At 36.1% G+C, this 15551-nt stretch overlaps 1 protein-coding gene across 2 annotated transcripts in view; it reads right to left on the bottom strand.

Annotated features, from left to right (window-relative positions):
- The window catches only part of Ghr (growth hormone receptor), a 243193-nt gene that overhangs the window by 212485 nt on the left and 15157 nt on the right, over positions 1-15551 (bottom strand). Inside the window, exon 1 of one of the 2 annotated variants that reach the window (XM_046468260.2) lies at positions 14358-14566. The exons of the other annotated variant lie outside the window; for it this stretch is intronic. The gene's annotated coding sequence lies outside the window, so the exon portion shown is untranslated. Of the gene's footprint in view, positions 1-14357; positions 14567-15551 lie in introns of those variants that run through there. 2 annotated transcript variants of the gene reach the window in all.

Genomic DNA, 15551 nt, shown 5'->3' with positions numbered 1-15551 from the left:
GCTCCTTGACCACTTCATATACTCCCTGTGCAATGCCTAGATAATATGGCTGAGACCTCCTACTTCTTCACTTCTTCCCGTCCATCTACACACTCTTGCAGAACAGATTCATGACCCTATTACTTTTCCTCTGCTTCATGCTTGCCCTTTCTCTTTTCTCTTGATTAGTTCCGTGATGTTTCCAGACTACCTTCCTTCGTCATCTGCCACCTTTCAGAGATTTCATTCACACTGTGCTTTTCCTGTGGATGTTTCTGATGACATGGCCCCACTGCCAGTGCTCTAAAACTTGAAAAGTAAAAGTAAACAAGCTGATCACTCTATGTGGCAGATAAAGCAAAACCACACTTTTGTTTGGTTTTTTTGTTTGGTTTAATTTTCGAGTCAGTAAGTAAGTTTTCTTTGACCACTACATCCCTGGCACTGAGAGCTAGACCCACACACCATAGATGCTTAACAAAGAGGTCCTCATGCAGATGTCTGAGGAGCTATGAGGACCATCATCAACAGGTAGTAGATAGGAAAAGAAAGTAAATTAGAAGCTAGAAGACACATTATCTGGTACAAGTTGTGTATCTCTTACGCTATATAAATGCTGGGGACAAGAAGTGTTTCAGATTTTAGAATATTTGCATATACAAAATGAGATAACTTGGAGATCAGACCCAAGTTAAACACAGAATTCATTTACACTTCATATACACCTTATAAACACAGCCTGAAAATAATATTATACAATATTTTTGGTGCCCTTGCATTTTGACTGCAGCCTATCACATGAGGTCACATGTGAAATTTCCCACTTGTGACATCATGTCAGTATTCAATAAGTTTTGAATTTTGAAGCATTTCAATATTTGGATTGCTGATATTAGATAAGCTTATACTGAATCAAGTCATGTGGTTATGAGCACAGTTTTGTTTGGTAAAATCAGATAGGTAGCACTAAATTATTTCTGATGTACTGTTTTTAAAAGTCTATGATAATAAAACTTAGAAATCACAGCTAAAAGCTGAAAGGTTCTGGAGAGGTTTGTGATTTAGCTATTTACCTCTCTCCTTTGATTCATGTAGCCAAGAAAGATGATCTTTTATCTCATTTGGTAATTTTTCAGAAAAACTTTTGACTCTTTTACTGTTACCTATATAAAAATTTTAGTAAAAAAAAAAAATCCCAGATTTAACCTAAAACCTATTTCTATGTTTATATTTCAGTTAATCAGTTTAGAACTTAAATATATAATTGTAAAATTCTACAATCCTCATAGTCTTTGGATATAATTTTATTTCTAATGCAAGTATTAAAAGATATGGCCAACAAGGCATGAAAAAACATTTCCCTGATGCCAAATCATTAAATAAATCATTATGCTTATCTCCTCTGCTTCTCTTAATATACATTTGTCGCAGGACTTGATTAGTTTTCTACTAAGAAATATCTGTCCATTACATTATGTCTCATTCACCAGCCTCCCAGTTTATCTTAGTGATTTTTAATGGAAGAGTAAATGAAACATTATTACATAAATGCTTAGAGAGATGACAATATTCTTATTCAAATTAAATAAAGAAAAGGTTAAATAAATATTATAATATTTCAGGAATTACAGTGTGAATCTTAAAATCATAAATCTTTCCCCTTACTTTTTATAACTTATTCTTGAAATATTTTCAGTATAATATTCAAGTTATCATTAATTATTTTCTGGCATTTTTTTTTACTTTGTTTTTCAAAAATTTAAGTTAGATGATATGCTAATTCCCATTTAGGTCTTAATTTAAATAACATTCATTTTTAACACACCATAGTGTTCCATTTCAGTAATACATTTTAATATATCTCCCAATATCAAACACTGTAATGGGAAGTGCTAATGTTTCAACCTTCTTTCATAATTTTTGCATTTAAGGGCCTCCCTATATATCCATACATGAACACACACATACACTCACACTCACACACATACATTTTGGTATCAAATATCTGAAATATAGCACTCAGTCTCATAACCATAATAAACCAAAGGACTAAAACTGTTTTCAGTAATGAGGAGTGGCTATAACCTTATACAAGACCAATATTTGGGGAAACTCATTATCTATTTGAAAATAGACCTATTGTGGGGAAAAAGAAATAGTTTGTTTACATATTATGCCAAGTAATTCATATCTATATCTGATTTAAGAAAATTATTAAAATCTAAAGATCTTTTTCCCCTTGCATCTTCTTTTGGGTAGAAAAGTAAACAAATAAAAACAAGTGACTGACTTCATGATTCCCATAACCATGCTGAAAGAAATTCACAGAAAGTCTGAGTTAAGAAACGCAAAATCAATCTAATGGCCGAGATCAAGCTATGGCCTATAGCAGATGGACAAGAAAAAAAACAATTCAAATTAGCCGTACACTGTAATGCTCAGTTTTTGTTGTTAAACTATATTTGTGTTAGAAATGTGGACATTAGATTTGATGCTCATTTTTAAGACCTTGTGTGCCAAATCTGACCCCCAACAGTTTCATGAGAATCTGCTTATTAGGAAGCAGCATTGGACCCCAGGGTACCATGTCTCTGACAGGACAGGAAACCCATGCGCTAGAGGAAGCACATGTGAATCCTCCTGGTAATCTGTGACTTGAAGAAGCTCTCCCAGAGGGAAAATCCTGAAGAAGGTAATGCTCATTCTCTGTGCTTTTCCACGCTGAGTTCTTAACTAGTTCTCACATTTCTCTTGCTAACAGCTGGCTTCCCTCAGTTAGATGCTCAGGCCTCATTCCCTCTGGATAAATCATCCTGCATCTCTTTTCCTCTGTGCATATCCTCTTCCATAAATACCGAGAGACCTCTGGTGCTGGAAATAGAGTCAGGAGCCAAAACACAGGTGGCCCCACCCTTGTGATACTGACAGACCACCGGGAGTTAAGACAAACATTAATCAAATAAATTGTATGGATAAACACAGACTTTCCTCGGTGGGAACTGCCTCAAAGGACATATTCATGGTGCTGAAAACACAGATGGGGGAACATGACCTCAGCACAGGTGCTCAGGGAAGCTCCCCAAGGAAAGACAAGTCATGATGGGAGCAGGTCACAGTGTGAAGCAAATGGTGAGTTCTGAGTTCTGAAAAATGATGAACATGGTCACAGTCAAAAAGGATGATTGTAATATGAAGCTGGAAAAAGACAGACAGATGCTGGACCTTGTAACTATTTGGGATACATGGTGAGAATTTATTCTGAGAGCACTGGGGAACAAGTAAAAAACTGCAGAGAATAAATGGAAGAATGAAGTCTGAGTTTAGAAAAAGGCCAATCTGGTTGAAGGTGGTGAACAGATGTGGGAAGAGGAGGTTGCCAAGAACACCCTTGCCTCCTTCCCTCCCTCCTTTCCAGGGATGGCTTTGTCCTCCTTGGTCAGAATCCACCCTTCTCTCCTTAGGAGTGCTCTTAGGATCACCTGTCATTTCCTTTTTCATTCTGATTTGTTATACATGATGGCAGAATGCAGTTCATTTCATATTACACATATAGAGCTCAATTTTTCAAGACACTGGTTATAAACAAAGTCTTTTCACACCATCTGTGTCTTATACGTGTACTTAGGGTAATGATGTCTAACTCATTCCACTATCTTTCCTACCCCCTTACCCCCTCCTTTCCCTTCCCTCCCCTATCTAAAGTTCCTCCATTCTTCCAATGCTACCTCCCCCCCACAATCGCCATTATGTGTCTACATCCTCATATTAAAGAAAACATCTGGCCTTTGATTTTTTGGGATTGGCTTGCTTCACTTAGCATTATATTCTCCAGTTTCATCCATTTACCTGCAAATGCCATGATTTTATTTTCTTTTATTGCTGAGTAATGTTCCATTGTGTATATATACACATCTGTCATTTCTTTTAACTTATTGGTAAAGAAAAATCCATCCTAGAAATGGAACCATATCCCAGATATTAAGAGACGCAAGGAGTCTTTAGCCTAGAAATGCAATTAATGATAGGTCACTGGGCAGCTGAGGATCCTAAGATCTATTTGGGAAATTGGAGTCTTTTTGTGCCTCTCAAATCATGATACTAGATAAGCTCCTAAAAGGCTGTTTGAAGAAAACACACCACAACCTTATTTATGCCAGTTGAGAATCCGTAACATAGCCTTTGTTATTAAATAGTGGGTTTATTCCAGATTTTCTATTAATCTACCAACTATTAACTAATAGAAAATAGTTTTTATGGCATTAGGGTTGTTGATCAATGGTATTTGCAGATTTAATACCCTTAGATTAAAACGCTATTTTAGTGTACAAAATTATTGCAATGCTATCCCAATGGTAGGTGACCCCTTGCAGAGAGCAATAAGCACTCCTGAAACCACACCATTTGCATAATTCAGATCCATTTCAAACTTCCTGGAAAACAAAACTAACTTTAAGCTCCATGTAGGTCAACACTATAATAAGCAAGTTACATATGCAATTTCATGTAAAATTTACAACAAAAACATTTTGCAAGTTGAAAAAAGAAATAATGAGTTTATATGGTGAGTAGAGGTAGAATCAGGATTTGAAATTCTAAATAACTTACGTATCCACAAATTCAAATAACCTGCTTACATAGTATATTAGTCTGCTTGGGCGGCCATAACAAAATACTGCACACTGGATGAATTAAACAACAGAAATTCATTTCACACAGCTCTAGAGCCTTGCAAGTCCAAGATCAAGGTGCCAGCCAGTTCAATTCCTGGAGAGGGCTCTCCTCTAGGTTTGCTGAAGGCTGTGTCCTCATCTGACAGAAAGAGAGACAGCTTTGGGGTTCCTTCCTCTTATAAAAGCACAAACCCTATAGGATTAGAACCCAACTTTTATGACCTCATTTAACCCTTTTCACTCCACATGCCCTTATCACAAATAAGTCACCTTGAAGGTGAAAGTTTCAACAAAAAGTAATGCAAAAACACTAATATTCAGATTATACCATGTGGCTAGAGAATGCTGAAAGCCAAGACTTGAACCATGGTCTCAAAAGCAAAAGCCAAAGCTGGGTTCATTTCTCTTGCTGTCCCTGTCATATATTCATTGTGTGTGTGTGTGTGTGTGTGTGTGTGTGTGTGTACACGTATATAGTATTTTGAACTTCAAAATCCATAACATCATCATTAGTGGGTTAAGACAATGGAACTTATATTACCAAATCTCTAGCCCAACTAGTAAACAGAAAGAAATAATCACTCATCATATTGTGATACCATTATACTCATTAATCTTTCATTTATGCTTTGTCTTAATATATGAATCTCATGGAAAATTTTCACAATTATATTACAAATTTCCATTCTGTGTTTTACTCCAGATAGCAAAGTTTAGTAAAAGTCAATAACTGAAACACAGGTAATAACAGACATTTAGCCTTTGAAACTGAAGTATGAACAAAGAAAAAGTTCATTGTTTTGCTAGATATAGTCAAAAGACAATTTGTGTCAGAAGACAGTGGTGTGACTTGTATAGGTTCTTGAGTTTAGCATCATTTTCTTTAAAATTTTAGACATTACTGAATAAACTATAAAACCTTCTCTTTTAAGCAGAGATTTCCATTAACTGAATTTGAACAAATAGGAGCTAAACCTTGTACTAATAGTAACCCTTAAAAGTCTTAAAAAATTATTCTGAAGGCAACATAAAACCTCAAAATAAATTTTAAAAATACAGAAGTATTTTTATGTTTAAAAATACTACAATATACACTATGTACTATAGATATATTAAACACTATTATTTAAAACAAATCCATCTAAATTTCTTTTTTATAAATCTTTAAGTGGAGATTATAGATGTCAGAGGATTTGTCCTTCACTATCTTTAAGAGTTAAGGCTTGCTCTCTAAAAAGTTTAAAAATACTGGTTTTATATATAAGTGCCAAACTGAAATCTCTATGAGAAAGCTGTTTTAAAATAAAGATTTATTTTGTCCCACAATATTAATGGCAAATAAGTTTCTTGGGCAGCTAAAGTATTTAGTGGAGAAGATTACATTCCTTGGCCTTTCTGTTATTATAGTCATTGCTGAATTTGTCACGTGTATTGTATTTAGCATTTGTTATGCTAAGTATACACCACACCCACACGTATTTATGTGCTTGCTTACATGCATATAAAAACTTACACAGGGACTAGGACCTGAGAAGAAAAACCCTCTTTTCGGGTTTTTACTTTTAAAGGCAGATGTTTTGCCATAAGAATCGATAGACAGTTATCACCAAAAGGATAGCCACATGTAAAACAATGAATGAGGCTCAATTAATAGTTTAAACTACTTAGCAGACAGGAGATATTATCCCCCCACCCATGTCCCTCCTATACCCAACAAATCTTTTACTGACAAGTTATAAGCTATACAAGAAGAAAGTTACTTGGTGTGCCAACTTACCGAAGAGGTCACACATAAGCACACACTTAAGCAACCTTTCAGCAATGAAAAGGGGCAATGCCTTCATAAGAAAATTAATCCATCATTTTACCCACTGCACTTAAAAGAGCTTTGAGGAAGTTAGTTTGAGACAACATCATCATTACCCTAGGTACATGTATGATTGCACAAATGGTGCATCTCTACACCGTGTACAACCAGAAAATTGAAATGTCGCGCTCCATTTGTGTACGATGAATTGAAATGCGTTCTGCTGTTATGTACAACTAAGTAGAAAATAATAATAAGAAGAAGAAGAAGAAGAAGAAGAAGAAGAAGAAGACTTCACTGGGAACAAGTGAGAGAATGAAATTAACTTTCACCTACATTTCAGAAAGGAAAAAAATCTCATTGTTCAAACAATCTAATAAACTTTAATGGGATTGAAACTTTTCAGTGGAAAAAAAGTTCACTGTGTAGTTGTCTCTAAGTAAAAGAATGTCCATCTTATATTTTGCATCACAATGAATACATCAGTACTTAAGATGCACTTAGCATCTCCTAGGGTTGATGAAATAAGTTTTCATTCATTATCACACTTAATCCTGAAAATACTTCTGTGGGCTTGAGAATACACATATATTAAAATTTCCATTTTTTCCAACAAGAAAACTGAAGCAGAGAGGCCCAGGATCAAGTGGCTAGCAAGTAGTTGGTTCGGATTACTAATGCTATTTTATTTTATTTTATCTTATTTTTATTAATGAGGTTGGGAGAAGGGGGAGAACAAGCTTAGATAAAGTCAAGATTTCTAATGTTATATGGAATTCAGTAATTCACCTTGTGTAGACAATACCTGAAAACAATAACAACATTCAGTAAGTAACTGGAGAGACTAAGAAAAAACAATATAACAAGAGTGTGCTTTGTCTTTGTCAAAATCTGTACACACTTGAATTTACCAGAAAACAGCTGACAGAGGTCTAGTTATATAGGTTAATGGATCATACTTGTCCTAGCTTTGAAGCATGGGAAATCAAATAACTGCTTAGAAACTTTGTGATCCTCGCCCATAAAATAGGAATAATTATATCTAGCTCATAGGATAGTGGTAAGGATTAAATTAGATATTTATGTAAGTCACCTTATATAAATATAACACCGCTGGCACATAAAGAGTTCAATAAATAGTATTTTGTTATCAGCATTACATGTAATACATCCTAATGTTGATAGTAATTTTTAATAGAGCAAGGCATAAAGGATTATTCAATTTGAGTAAGAGGTTCAACACAATTTAAGAGCACATCTTCAACCTATAAAAAATAAAATCCTATGAATTAAAATATACCCAATTCAGTCCTATGCCAGACAGCTGCCAATAAACCACCCACATCACTCCTGCCCGCCCACGTACTTGCTCTCAAGGCACACACAGCAAGAAGCCACAAGGATGAAAGCCAGAGGGAAGCTGAAGGAGGGCAAGAACCTCATAGTTTTCCTGCAGCAAATCAAGCAACAAGTGAGCAAAACCTCTAATAATCGCATCTTTCTCCCCAGGGAAAGGTAATCACATCCCAATTAATGATCTAGTTCTGAAACAGGAAAGAATAAAAAATGCATGTGTGGGGAAGCCTCATTAAAAAATCCTCAAAAAAAAATTAAATCCTCTTCCGCCGCCTCCTCTTAACCCCAAGCAGGTGTCCTTTATACAGTAGTCCACTACTAATGAGCTGGCGCTCCCCTGCCACTGGACCCTGGGATTTTTCCACCTTCAAAGATTAATTTCCCTTTGATTTCATCTAACAACTAACTCAAAGATATAGTTTATTTACCATCATTTTTTTCTGACTTTGAAGGCAAGCAATCCAAATAATTTGGGACTTGACCATCTAGTTTAGTTTCAGAACTGACAATGCCTCAAGGGTCAGGCAGGTAACAGCAACAAAAGAAGCAGGACAGGCAGAGATTGGCTTACTTCAGAGTTTACTCTTATCTCTCAGAAATAATAAGTCCAACTGTTTGTTGCCTAATCTTTCATCCAAGAGAAGTTGGAAAATATGTTTACATATTTATATACATATTTATATATTATGTATATGTTTATATATGTATATGTACATGTATTATATGCATGTCCACAGTGAAATTTTAAAATATTTAAGTACCTTACCTAGACACAGAGAAAACTTTCCTACAGATATCTACTTGGAAGTTCTGATCTTGTCCAGTGATTTTTTAATCCTGCCCTTAAAAGAGTGAAGGGGGGTGGGGTGGAGAATCAATTAGAAGCTTTAAATGTGGATGCTAATACACAATAAGGGAGGGGCAGGATAAAAGTTCATTGGATTAGACAAAGAGGAATAAAGGGAAGGGAAGGGGAATGGGAATAGAAAAGACAGCATAAACGGACATAAGTTTCCTTTGTTAATATATGAATATATAACCAGTGAAACTCCACATCATGGACAACTACAAAAATGGGACCCAAATTAGAATAAGTTATACTTCTTGTATATTCAATATGTCAAAATACACTCTACTGTCATGTATATCTAACAAGAACAAATTTAAAAAATTACCTCTGCCTACTTCTTCCCCCAGTGGAAATTCTAATTTAATTGGTCAAGGGTAAAATGGTTCCAACATACAGCCAGTGTTGATGGCCACCGATCTGGTCTAATTCTTTTACTTATTGATGCTATGGATAAGGAAACCATAGCCCAGAGATTAAGGCAACCTACTAGCTAGTAGATGCAAAAGAACACAGATCCAAGTCTTCTGACTTCTGTTAGCAAAACTCTAATATCAATTCTACTCCTTTACCAGTAACCTGGAGTTTGGTCTTAGATATTCAGAGATTGTAAAATATGTACAAGAAATAAACTGGCAGAAGTGCCATTTCTTTATGCTGGAATCCTTTTTTCTAAATCTAGAGACTACCATGCACCCTTTTCATGGATGGTAAACTCTATGAAGGCAAAGGGCTTCCCTCACGTGTACATTCCCACACCTCAGTAAATACTTAGCTAATGAATGACCTCAGGAATTTTTCTAAGTTACATTTCTATCTAAATTGGGAAAAAAGTTCCATGAAAGCTCAAAAAAAAAAATAATAACCTCATACAGAGAAAGGTCAGTGAATAAATCTAATTCAGAGGAAATAAAAGACAAGGTCTTCACTGTCTAAGGGGAAGGATCACTTGGATCACTGTTGGGATAGAGAACCATAAATAGCAAGTGAAGAAGTAACAAAGCTTCTGCTCACAAGAACCCATCTCAATAGGCTTGAAACTTCCTTTCTCTTACAACAACACACAAAGGAAAAGACAATCCTTTTCATGTTGATATCATTACTGCCACTAACTTGGTGTATTTATTTTCTTGGGAGCTGAACCCTTGCCAATATCAACAGCTGAAGCTTAAATATCCTGGTTTCTTGACTGAATGTGACAGGGAACTGCTACATTCATTTGTCTGTCTGTGCTTTTGAGTATTCCTCTTCACACACCATAGGGATGACTGTCGTCAAGTATGGACTACAGCATTTTAAGTGTTCTATTTACATCACCGAAGATTTGGCAATAAATATCAGGCCTCCTTTCATCCTCTGAAGAATTTGGCAGGATTCTACTCATTGTGTAAGAGTAAGACAAGTTATTACTCATTTGGTTTACTACAAAACAAAACAAAAAAACCAAAAATCCCTGTGCCCTACCTATCAGTACAATTCAAGTGTCTACTTCATAGTTTGTAGTATAAGCTATCTTCCTAAAAGAGCAAATCTGATCATGTTGCTTAATTATGCAAGATATTCTGGTGACAGCCATGTATTGATCCTCAGAAAAACTCCAAGATCCTTGATTCATCATATGAACCTTTTCTACATTTCCAGCCTCATTTCCTTTTTCCTGCCTTCAAATATCCGCTAGTCCAGTCACTTCAAATCACCTACCATTTCCTTAACATATTAACTTCTTTTACATCTCCATGCTTGTGGGCTATTTCTTTTAAGAATGTCCTTTTCCTTTTTCTCTGACTGATGGCTCCCTACAGAACTTTGAAGAATCAGTTCGAATCTAAATTTTCAGGAAATTGTCCATCATTCCTGTGGGTGTAGTGAGTCTTGGCTGCATCCATCTCTCCCACCTTCCTTTGTGTTCCATTAAGAGTGCTGTTGGACACCCAAAGCCCATTCGTCCATTCTTTATTGCATCCCTAGGGCCTAACTCACAGAAGGACTCACCATGGAACACAGGTTTGCTCAGTTCAAATAATGGCTGCTGCTGCCCCACCTGCATAAATAAGAGGATGAAGATAGTTTTCCTGGGCAGTTCTGCATCCCATGGCAACTGTGGCTTCTATCCACAGTGAGCCTGCTAGTATTTGCAGCTGTTTTGCTTATCAATGTTTGGGTTCAACGGCCCTATTATGAGTCTCTCTTGTCAGGTTACCAGGATAGGGATTCTATGAGGCTTCTAAATGTAAAGGGCTAGTACCAAGAGTAGTATCTCCAAAGTACACTGAGCTTAAGTCAGGCTTTCCTTATTCAGCATAGTGCATAACATATACATAAGTGTTGACTAAAGTGAGGTACATTTTTCCAATCAGAAACACTCGTGAAGGCAACCTCTTATGATATTTATGAGCTGTGATTTAAATCAAGAGAAATCAATAATGTTTTCACAAAATTTATCACCAGCCTCTGAAGGCAAAGGAAAATCACTGCCATGCCAAGTTTGTAAATTAAAAAATAAACAAAACTGAACAATTATTACTGGCCTTTCTCTTTTCCTTTCAGAAAAAAAATATATATGTGTGTGTGTATGTAATATAAATATATAATGTAAACATATGTGATATAAATAAATATATATTACTAGAGGTGTGTGTGTGTGTGTGTGTGTGTGTGTATGGTTCTGGAGATCAAACTCAGGGCCTCATTCATGCTGAACATGTGCTCAACTACTGGGCTATGTTCTGAGTCCCTCCACTAAACTTGAACTTGATGGTGGCACAATTCCATCGATGAATCTATGTGACTCATGAATGATTCATTTTTATATATGCTAGACTTTAAAAGAAACCACAGTTCCCTCATAATGTACATTAGCAATAAAGTTGCCTTTTGAAACTTGTATCATCAAACCTCATCAAATCAATTCCCTCTTCAGTCTGAAAGCATCCAAAACACTGAATCTAATACAAAATAAATCCATCAACTGCTAATTACAAATGTCCACTGTGGGCCCACTGTGTATTACATGGCTAAGTACTGCAGAGAATATGCAAAAATTTTAACATATGCCTCTTTAATGAAATTAAACACTCATAATGAAGTTTTGCATATAAGGCCCCATCTCAGCAAATGCTTACAGAGGGCTCACTCTTTGTAGTGAAGTTGCAGGCGAGGAGGTAGACTTAGATCCTGAATTAGGCTACAGGCAATGAGACCACACTCACAAGAAACTTACATGAGAAGAAGAGTGAGAGTCTTAATAAAAGGCCCAGTGAAACGCTATAGGAAAGGAAGGAAGGAACCTGTAGCTGAGAAGAGAACAGAGGAGGGGGGAGAATTAGAACAGACAGCGAGGAGTTTGACATGTTGGCATTTGAGTTCCACCTAATAAGATAAGTAGATGAGAGAATGCAAAACTGAGAAAGAGAGAGAAAATCTACTTTGGAATGAACAAAGTTGTTTGCAGAAACAAACAGAATATTTTGAGAGCAAAGGAGTTCAGTTTGAGGCTCAACAGAAAATACAGATGGAAAGATAAATTGAGCTAATCTCATAGCACTGTTAATACCAGGCTTAGGAATCTGAAAATCAATTCATAGGCAACAAGATGATTTTCAAGGGAGTAGTAAAAGTGGCAACCACTTAAGATTAATTTGGCAATGGTGAGATGAAATTAAAAGGAAATAACAAAGGCTAATCAGGCCATTTCTTTTATACCAACCCAGGTGGATGAGCTCGAAACAGAATGCTATTGGTTAAATCTAGTTAAGTCTGGTTAATGTTCATAGCTGCTGTCACTTGGAAACTCTTTTAATTGCTTGTGGCTTCCTGCTGCACAAAGCACATAATTATGAGGTCTCTTGTCTCTGGCACTGGGTATTCTGCACCACTTCTATGTGCATAGAGTGTTGCTAAGTGTTATAGGATAGCATAGCACCTCATATATATTAAGTATTCAACAAATGATGAATTGGATTATTTTTGTTGATGTTAAATCCAGAGAAGATAGTGTTATAACCTTCCTTAGTGTGATGGTTAATTTTTAGTGTCCCTGTGGCTAGACCATGGTGCTCAGGTATGTAATTAAACATTACTCTGGGTGTTTTGGATGAAATCAGGCTCACTTTCTGAACTCTGGTGTGTTTTCAGCTCTCAAAATAAACTGTCCTTAGTTCACATTGTTTTCAGTTCTAGAAATTATGGGTGTCTTCCTGGATCCTATTCCCTCTGTCCAGAATGCTATCCTTCTCCTCATTTCTACTCCTTTTGATCTCAAATATCCCTTCTTTGAAAGCCTTTCCTGACCCCCAATCCCCAGCCTGCATCAGATTTACCTATACATTTATTTCACATTACTCACAACAGCTGTAATCATTCTTAGTCAATGACTTTCTCCATCCTAGACCATACAGCCTAGTAGAGCAGAAGCATTGCCATATACCAACACACCATCCACTGCTCTGCTGGGCGAGGTGTAAAGGCTGATGAATATCTGTTAGACCATTGAGGATGTTTGTGAGTTAATGCACAAATGAAATGATGAATGACAGTTACAGCAAGGGTGGGTCTTTATCCTCAGTCTATCAACATTTATCTTTATCTTTCTCTACAGCACAAACCTATGAATCAAAAATCAAACATATACTACTATCAAGTCCAATACAATGTAAAAAAATATTTTTGAAAATTTAGGGTCCAAGCTGCAGGGGTGAATCAATATTGATAGGAAGGATTGGGAGGATTTGAGGGTTTGATCTGTGTTCTCCAACTCAGGGTAAGGAAAATCGACATTTCTATCTTCTAGTCATTCTACATACTAAACCAGAACTCCATACCCACTTCATGAATAAGTTCATTAACTCACACTGTAAATACATAAGAAAAATATCATATATTTAAAAAGGCAACTTTCAAAGATAGTTTGTAAGAAATTAAGATGATCCAAACTCAGCACCTATAAAAGTACCCAAACCAATCCTCATGGAACCTCCTTCTGTTTTCCTGAGGCCATCTTTGGATGAATTTACAGTACTATATTCTTAAGTCTTGTACAAATTCTTGGGCTCAAATTCTAAAGATATTGATCAAAGTCCAAGTCATTTATTAAACTGCAAGTAGCCATAAAACAGAGTTAGTGAAAGTTGTTGGGCAGAGAAAAGCAAGACATGCCTTGACCTATGAGCTTTTAGGACCCCTTTGAAAAGCTGAGTAAAACCACCAGGAAAGAGGTTAAAATTCAACTTTGCTTTATATTCATCTTTAAATCATGGAAAGTGTAAGCATGTTCCCTACAATTTAAGATTAAGAGGGATAACTCACCAAATAGAATACTTCTCGGGAATTACCATGAGTATTTTTTAAAAATTCAAAATTCTATCTTTGGCAATATTATTATTAATATCTTTCCTTTTGAAACCATAGATTTTTAAAGCAGTTGTCCTTTGACTTACAAAATCACAAATTCTAGAGAAGTCTTTATAACTTATGTTCATTGGGCATTAATGTTTTAACTTAAATGGGCAAGGCTTTTTTCTGAAAAGTTCTTTCTTGCTGTGTTAATATTTTAAAATTTAAGATTTATTGAAATCAAGATCTTTTTTAAAAAGTGACTAAGGCACTATCAATCTATCATTACTTTTCTATTTCTCCATAAGAAACTAACCCCACACTTATTTATTATTTTATTATCTTAAAATAATATTTATGATCTTACCACAAGATAATAAGCTGAGGCTCAGCTGTGTGGTTCTGTCTTGTGGACTCTCATGAGGTCACCGTCAAGCTGTCAGTGGGGGCTGAAGCCTCCACCTCCAAGCTTACCCTCAGGGTAGCTGCTGGCAAAAAGCTTCAGTTTCACCCAGGGTACTGGACTGCAGGCTTCAGCTCTTCATTTGATACAGGCTTTTGAAAATCCCTCACTTCCTTTCATGTGACTTTCTCCATAGGGAAACCTAAAACACAGAATCTGTTTTTGGCGAGAGAGACTGGTCCAATAGGTGTAGGAGACAGAGCAACAAGGACAGGAGCCACAGTGCCTTGGAAGTCTCCATTGTCACCCATCGTCACTTCCACTTTGTTCATTAGAAATGAGTCACAAAGATCAGCTCTCACCCACAGGGAGGGAAATTAAACTCCATTTCTTAAAAGAAACAATATTAAAGAACCATCACAAAGGCAATGGTAAGAAGCATGAGTTAGATGCATTTGGAATTAGGAGGATCTGGGTTGAGTCTTGACACCAGGCCTTTTAACAAATTATTCAACCTCCCCATATCGTAGTTCCACCAAATGTATCATCATATGGATTGTAGGATTTTGTACGGGATTAAATACATAATATAAGGGGCTGGGGTTGTAGCTCAGGGGTAGAGTACTTGCCTAGCAAGTGTGAAGCACTGGGTTCGATCCTCAACACCACATAAAAACAAATAAATAAAATAAAGGTATTGTGTCCATCTACTCAAAAAATTTTTTAAATATAATATTAAAAAGGACCTGGTATAGCTCTGACCATATACAGCAAGCACTTCTCTAGTGTTGCCTTGCAGCAGTAATTGGTCAAGTAAATAATTTGAATGCTGGCTAAGTAGAGAATGCATAGTGCTTTGCCCTGTAAGTGCTTACGCTCTAGCAGTTAGAAAAGTAAGTCTGAAATTTAGATGTAGAAAGGTTGATGTGATTTTTCTTCTAGAAATCAGAGGAATTCTTAAAAGAAAATCCCTAAAAGAAAAGCAGTCTGTGCAATACAAGAAAATATACAGAGGTTTAAATAGTTTTGTTAGCATTTTTTTTTTCCTTAAGAAAGAGAGGCAGTCTCTTCAACTTAAAATTTTTCTGAAGCACTGTATGTAAAAATGAAAGTGCAGGGGTTGCCAGAGCTTCAGCCCTGTAGGACAACCAGCCTGCT

Source organism: Marmota monax, unplaced genomic scaffold (genome assembly GCF_021218885.2).
Source record: "Marmota monax isolate L192 unplaced genomic scaffold, Marmota_monax_Labrador192_F-V1.1 WCK01_AAM20220418_F8-fsc00120, whole genome shotgun sequence".
NCBI lineage: Eukaryota > Metazoa > Chordata > Mammalia > Rodentia > Sciuridae > Marmota > Marmota monax.
Note: the sequence above shows the minus strand (reverse complement) of the source record. Positions and strands in the feature narration are given on the sequence as shown.